This window comes from Anopheles arabiensis (assembly GCF_016920715.1).
Source record: "Anopheles arabiensis isolate DONGOLA chromosome X unlocalized genomic scaffold, AaraD3 X_pericentromeric_contig0034, whole genome shotgun sequence".
Taxonomy (NCBI): domain Eukaryota; kingdom Metazoa; phylum Arthropoda; class Insecta; order Diptera; family Culicidae; genus Anopheles; species Anopheles arabiensis.
Window position 1 is genome coordinate 47,501 of NW_024412112.1, and position 7,500 is coordinate 55,000.

The 7,500-nt window shown below is 50.1% G+C and overlaps 1 pseudogene; it reads right to left on the reverse strand.

Annotated features, from left to right (window-relative positions):
* Positions 1–4,623: 4,623 nt before the first annotated feature.
* The window catches only part of LOC120908178, a 7,938-nt pseudogene continuing 5,061 nt past the window's right edge, over positions 4,624–7,500 (reverse strand).

The following is a 7,500-nucleotide window of genomic DNA, read 5'->3' on the forward strand; positions in this document are numbered from 1 at the left end:
CACTACATTGAACTATTCCAACTTGTTTATCCGCATGGCGAACATTTGCTGCATAGAACATTTAAGTTCCACTTCGCTCTCCCCTACGTGGGTCTGAGCTTCGCTCTCAGGGAAAAAATATGCCACATTTGGTAGGGAGACCCGGTTTCATCACGCTTTGTGCCCTGCACCATATATACCCTCATAAATTTATTCATTGGATTAGATCCAAGGAACACCAGATCATGCACCACTACCCATAATAGCTCATCGAGCTTAGCGTGAATCCTTCGGGTTTCCCTAAGAAGTTCGATTGGTCTTGCAGAGTTTAAAGACAACGAAGCTTAGTTTCAAGCAATGGTTAATATACGCGTATTCAAAACCCTTAGCTGTTACAACTTTTTACTAGAAACCATCACGACGAAGTCTTTGGGTCCGTAGACCCGTGATGTACTGCTCCAGGAACGTTTTTATGGGGTGGAAGCTCAAAATCATAGGTTAAAATCATCGGCAGAGCCCACCAGACACCACTTTTGCTTCATTAGTTCGGACTATGGGCATACGACGATTTTTATCGCGGAGGGGACGTATGACCCAAACGGGGGCTTAATGACCCACTGCCACTGCAAACCATGCTCCTACGACTAAATAGAGGTAAAAACTACGATTTGGTGCAATCTTCATGTTTGACCTCGTAGCAAGGTACCCTCCCTATAGTAGGCAATGAGCAAATGATCATAATCCCAGGAGGGCAAAAATGGGAACCCGAAAGGAAAGCGCTGTTGGCGCGCCTAAGCTACTGGCCCGTAGAGTAAAATGGTACCCCCAACAAAGTTGTCGATTGACATTCTGATTGCACTTTTTATCATCTAGGGTGCGTTCCTTACACGTTTTGAGGGGTTTTAGCGAAAAACATGTTTTGAGCCACACGAGCTCTCCGGCCCGCTCGGTGCACATTTTTGAAAAAAGCTAGGGAGCTGCCCTAGGTTCGGGGTGTCACAAAATATTGAAAAGTGGTCAAAAACCGCTATCCAGAATCGGATGTAGAATCATTAGACGAACTTAAAATTGTTCTACGACCAATGTCTGCGACGTTTAGTATTCAAGATATGGCCCGCCCTAGGTCTGACCTGGCATTTTCGTGAAAATTTAAAGCATGGCCATAGGGACGGGTAAAATAGCTATTTTGAAGCAAAAACCACCTCACTTTAAATGGCCATAACTTTTGAAAAACAAGAGCTAGGGTGCGTTCTCGACACGTTTTGAGGTGTTTTAGCGAAAAACATGTTTTGAGCCACACGAGCTCTCCGGCCCGTTCGGTGCACATTTTTGAAAAAGCTAGGGAGCTGCCCTAGGTTCGGGGTGTCACAAAATATTGAAAAGTGGTCAAAAACCGCTATCCAGAATCGGATGTAGAATCATTAGACGAACTTAAAATTGTTCTACGACCAATGTCTGCGACGTTTAGTATTCAAGATATGGCCCGCCCTAGGTCTGACCTGGCATTTTCGTGAAAATTTAAAGCATGGCCATAGGGACGGGTAAAATAGCTATTTTGAAGCAAAAACCACCTCACTTTAAATGGCCATAACTTTTGAAAAACAAGAGCTAGGGTGCGTTCTCGACACGTTTTGAGGTGTTTTAGCGAAAAACATGTTTTGAGCCACACGAGCTCTCCGGCCCGATCGGTGCACATTTTTGAAAAAAGCTAGGGAGCTGCCCTAGGTTCGGGGTGTCACAAAATATTGAAAAGTGGTCAAAAACCGCTATCCAGAATCGGATGTAGAATCATTAGACGAACTTAAAATTGTTCTACAACCCCCAGTCCGACGCCTCGTATTCGAGATATAGCACTTTGTAGGTCTGACCGAGCAATTTTGTACTGAAATGTATGGCGGACATGTTATTCATTAAACAACATTAACTTGCATCGTGCCCTACTTCATCGGCACAGCTACTATCGACTATCTATTGTTGAAATGGATTGAGTTTGACCATTTTAGCTCTTTTCTTATGCCGTGCACCAACAGTGTGTACCGATCAGGGAAAGTACACTACGTACGCGTTCATGGATGTATATGTTGGTACAAGTTGCCGGTCGGAATAGCAGTGCACCAAAACTGTGTACCGATCAGGAAAGTACAAGACGGAGGGCGCAGCCCGAGCGTACGCGTTCATAGATGTCCATGTTGGTACAACCTACATGTACGTACCTTGTTTTTGTATCAAAAGTTCCAATAAAGTGTTTGTATGCTTAAAATGCTTATCTCAACCGGTCACCTTTTGGCCTGCCCTTTTATAGACAGAAACCTAGAACGATACTCGCGATGTTTGTGTTTTCCATTCGCCCGGGACGACGAAATGAGCTCTGTGCACATCGTGCAGAAAACTGTCTCCTCCTCGTATGTTTTGTCCCTCCACGCATATAATCACCCACATTTGTGTTCAACACGGACGGCGCAGCCCGAGCGAACGCGTTAATGTTTATGTTTGTGCACACTAAAGTTACAATCCTAGGATTTGGTTATTGCGTCGCAGTGCCCGACCGTCGCGGACACCATTCTTGGACAAAAGTCCAAGTACGTAGAGTACATTCCCTAGGTATGTGCCCGTTCGTGACTTTCGTTGCGTGCTTACAGACACGCTTGGGTATGTTTACCATACAAGGTTTACTAGGAAAACCTGGGAAGGACGCTTGCCCTCCGTTGCGGACACCATTCTTGGAAAGAAGTCCTGCTACGTAGCGTTCTTTAATGTACTTGATCAGTTTGTATTGCATTTGCTTTGTGCAATTGACTTTTGCTAATGCTCACTAAGGGGTGTTCGTTTGCGATGTGTATGATAAGCAACTGTCTATTCTAACCAGCAGTTAAATAAGACTTTTCACCCAAATCATAGGAACGTAGAGTACTTTCCTGATCGGTACACAATTTTGGTGCACCTCTAACTTCGCCAGCACTTTATCGTTACGTTTTGTGCACAACCTTGGGACATGGTGTAAGTTTCATCATTGTTATGTTTGATTCGGTTTATTATGATTGAAAAATACGCTACGTCCTAGAAATCTGAACTCGAATACTTTTGCCACGTTGCGCAAAAGCTACTGAGCAACTCCTAGCCGTTTACCGATTTAAAATTTAATTTTCGTTATTAGTTTTAAAAATACGCTAAGTCCCAAAAATCTGAACTCGAATACTTTTTCTATGTGCCGCCAAAAGCTACTGAGCAACGCCTAGGTTGGTACATTTTTGGTACATGGAGTGTATGCGTGCAGGCGTACTGCCGTGCTGGACCGGAAAATCGCACTTGCTACTAGAACGTAGAGTAATTCCCTAGATAGGTGCTTTTGCATGCCTCTGTTCGACGTCCATGCAACTTGGAACGTGCGACACACGTAGCTAGGCTTCTCCATACATATTCCCTAGGGTAGCACCAAATTGCACACTTTCAGGGGTATATTTTGGTACGGTGTACTGTGCATGGTACAAGTATCATTAGCTCGTGCAATTTATTTTGCATCAAGTTGCGATTGCTGGTGCGTCGAGATAGGAGTGTTTCGCGACTTTTGCCAAGCTTTGGTGCCATTTTGTGAATAATTAATGTTCTAGCCACAATAAACGTGCAACATAATGCCAATAACGAAAACGCCATTTTCAAGGGACTTCCAGTCAAAATGTTTGCAATCAGCGCTTTCCTGTCGAGTTCAGGATTTGGGACTGAGCGTTTTTTTTTTCACGATCCAATCAAACGACCAGTTCGTGAATAAACAATTCATACAACAGTGCATCCCTTCAAAGTAGAAAAAAGCCGAATGCTAGGGAGCTCCAGTCAAAAACGTTGTCATTGGCGCTTTCTTCTCGAGTTCAGGATTTGGGACTTAGCGTTTTTTTCACGATCCAGCCAAAAGACCAGATCGTGAAATAAACGATTAATACAACTGTACTAGTACATCCCTTCAACTGAAGCAAGCGCACCATACATGACCCGTACGCTAATCATCCAAGCACATGACACGTCAACTAAGTCAACACATAATACAACTTGGAAAACTAACGGGTAAGTAGGTCATCTCGTACACGACGACACACCGACCAAACCAGGTCAACACGTCACATGCACAAGACATCCTACTACCAAGGCCGACCACCTCGACACACGACCTGTTAACCGAACATGGTCAACACCATCATGTGCAAGGCAACCGGGCCAAACGGGTCAACTTATACAACTTGTAACGAGCATGTGTAAGCTTACTGGTGTGGTCCGCACGGTCCTCACATCAAGACAATCAAGTCGAGAACGAGGCACGCCGACAAGCTCATTAGTGTTAAGTGTCCTTCTCCATCCTATGTCAAGTCACTCGTCTGACACGGAAGAAGCCAACTCTTGTCCACTAGTATAAAGGAACGGTCTCCAGACCAGGTCAAGTCACTCGTCTGACAAGGAAGGAGCACGCACCAAGCTTCACCAGAGCACGGTACCACGGTCCCCAGACCAAGATGGTTAGTTACGCCAACGAGGAAGGGGCACGCGTTCCCTTGCTACACTCAACTTAGTACACTCATGCTCTCACAAGAGTATCCCCTGTGTCGACGTGGTCCCCAGACCAAGACGAGCTTGCGCACATCGAGGAAGGGGCACACGGACAAACCACCAAGCATGGGTCGCCTGAGAGGATCGATGCGAACGCATCTCTACAACTCGCAGCTCCCAGCCTGAAGTCCCGTCGTTTGCGGGCGGTTGATAGGTGTCGAAACTAGGTATATCCACGTTGGGCAGAGCTCAAGCCAACGGCGTTCCCAGTTACGGTACTAACACGTGCAGCGAACTCCACTCATTGCGGCCTAGGTATAGCGGGATGAGACGCCGGGCTGCAGACGCAGACTCCAACGGATCTCAGAGGGTTGTTAGGCCCGCTAGCTTCCGAACACCTAATGGGTTTGAGAAGCGCTATCAGCTCGGATTGGCTACGACCTTAGAGGCGTTCAGGCATAATCCAGCGGACGTAGCGTCATACCAAAGTCCGGTCGGACTAGTATTGAGCCAGTGGTCCGTACCTGTGGTTCCTCTCGTACTGCACAGGAATTCCGTTAAGATAGCGACTATAAGCACACACCAGTAGGGTAAAACTAACCTGTCTCACGACGGTCTAAACCCAGCTCACGTTCCCTTGAAAGGGTGAACAATCCTACGCTTGGTGAATTTTGCTTCACAATGATAGGAAGAGCCGACATCGAAGGATCAAAAAGCCACGTCGCTATGAACGCTTGGCGGCCACAAGCCAGTTATCCCTGTACCTGGGCCATGGCCGTGAGGCCCAGAACCTGGTGCTGCAAGCTGCCAGAGAGGAGAAAGCAGACGTGCTCATTCTCTCTGATGTTCTGCGCCCACCTGAAAACAACGGCCGGTGGGCATTCAGCAGCTGCAAGGCGGTAGCGGTGGTAGCTGTCGGTGAGCTACCAATACAGCGGGTGTGGTGCAGTGAAGCTCAGGGGTTGGTTGCAGCGCAGATCGGCGGAGTGGTTTTCATCAGCTGCTATGCTCCACCAAGCCTTAACCTCGCAGAGTTCGAGCGCTTCTTGAAGCAATAGAACTCGAAGGCTTCTCCACCCTCAAGTCGTCGTCGCCGGCGATTTTAACGCCAGACATGAGGAGTGGGGCAGCCCGAGACTTGCGACCGCGGGGAAGAGCTGCACGGAATGGTGGAGCAGCTTGGCCTAATCGTGATTAATCAAGGTCGGGAATACACGTTTGATGGCAACGGGGTGGCTCTCCCGAGTATAGTGGATGTGGCATTCGCGAGCCCGTCGATCGCTCGCCCTGACACCTGGGTTGTTAGCACAAGCTACACCGCGTCAGACCACCGCTATGTTCTCTACACCGTGGGAGGAACACCACCATCCCCGAACAACTGCAGAACCAACAGCAGACAGCGCAGCAGTCGTCTCAGCAGCAACAACAGCAGCAGCAACAGCAGTCCTTACAACAGCAGCAGTTATCACAACAGCAGCAGCAGCAACGACAGCGGCAACCATCGTCGCAGCAGGGTGATTCCTCAAGCCAGAGGCGTGCGCGTCACGCTGGCCGCCGATGGAAAGCCTCGCAGTTTTCTCCTTCCTCATTCCTCGAGGCGCTGTTCGCTGCGGACTTTGTCCAACGCGCAACGAGCCAGGAGGGTATGATCGCAGCCATGCTCAAGGCTTGCGACGAGACGATGCAACGGGTTACCCGAGTGCACCAAGACCCGCATCGGAACATCTTTTGGTGGTCTCCCTCCTGGCTCGACTGAGGAACAATTGCGAGGTTGCCCGTGACCGGTTGCTGCAGACGGCTGACTTGGAGGAGCGCAGCATAGCAGCAGCAGAGCACAGGACAGCAAGGGCGGAGCTCAGTAGAGCAATTCGAGCTAGCAAGCGGAACTTGTTCCAGGAGCTGATCGAAATTGCAGAAGAGAATGCGTTCGGGGCAGGATACCGTGTCGTCATGTCCCGGCTCCGGGGCAGTCGGACGCCTTCAGAAGCGGACCGGGTCGTCCTCGAACGCATTGTGTCCGACCTCTTCCCTGAGCATCCGCCCTGCGACTGGTCGCAGCTGAGCAACGTTGGAAGCGTCGAGGGAGCAACAACAACGGCGGGAATTGCACCGGTAACGGACGACGAGCTGCTGCTCATCGCGAGTCAGATGGCGAGCCGCAAAGCACCAGGGCTCGATGGCATCCCGAATGCGGCGGTGAAGACGGCAATCACCATGTTCCCGGAAGTCTTCCGGGTCCTGTACCAGGATTGCCTGAACCGCGCTTCGTTTCCGGCGCAGTGGAAGAGGCAACGACTGGTGTTGCTGCCGAAGCAGGGGAAGCCTCCGGGAGAGAGCAGCTCGTACCGACCCCTCTGCATGCTCGACGCACTGGGAAGGTACTTGAGCGCCTCATCCTGAATCGCCTCAATGAACATCTCGAAGAGCCGTCTTCACCCCGACTGTCGGACCGGCAGTTCGGATTTCGTCGAGGGCGGTCGACAGTGAGCGCCATCCAGCGGGTTGTTGAGGCCGGCCGTACCGCCATGTCGTTCCGGCGAACGAACGGCCGGGATAACCGTTTCTTGCTTGTGGTGGCGTTGGACGTGAAGAACGCCTTCAACACGGCCAACTGGCAATCCATTGCCAGTGCCCTTCAGGCAAAAGGTGTTCCCGTCGGCCTCCAACGGATGCTTCGAAGCTACTTCGAGGATCGTGTGCTGTACTTTGACACGAGCGAAGGCCCCGTCGTACGGCATGTAACCGCAGGTGTTCCACAGGGGTCCATCCTGGGCCCAACTCTGTGGAACATCATGTATGACGGGGTGCTGGATGTGCCGCTACCTCCCGACGTCGAAGTCATCGGATACGCGGACGATCTGGCGCTGTTGGTACCTGCTACCACCACGGACGAGGTTCGCGCGAGAGCAGAGGAAGCCGTTGACCAGGTCCATCGTTGGATGCAACAGCACGGTCTGGAGCTGGCCCCAGCCAAGACTGAAGCCGTCC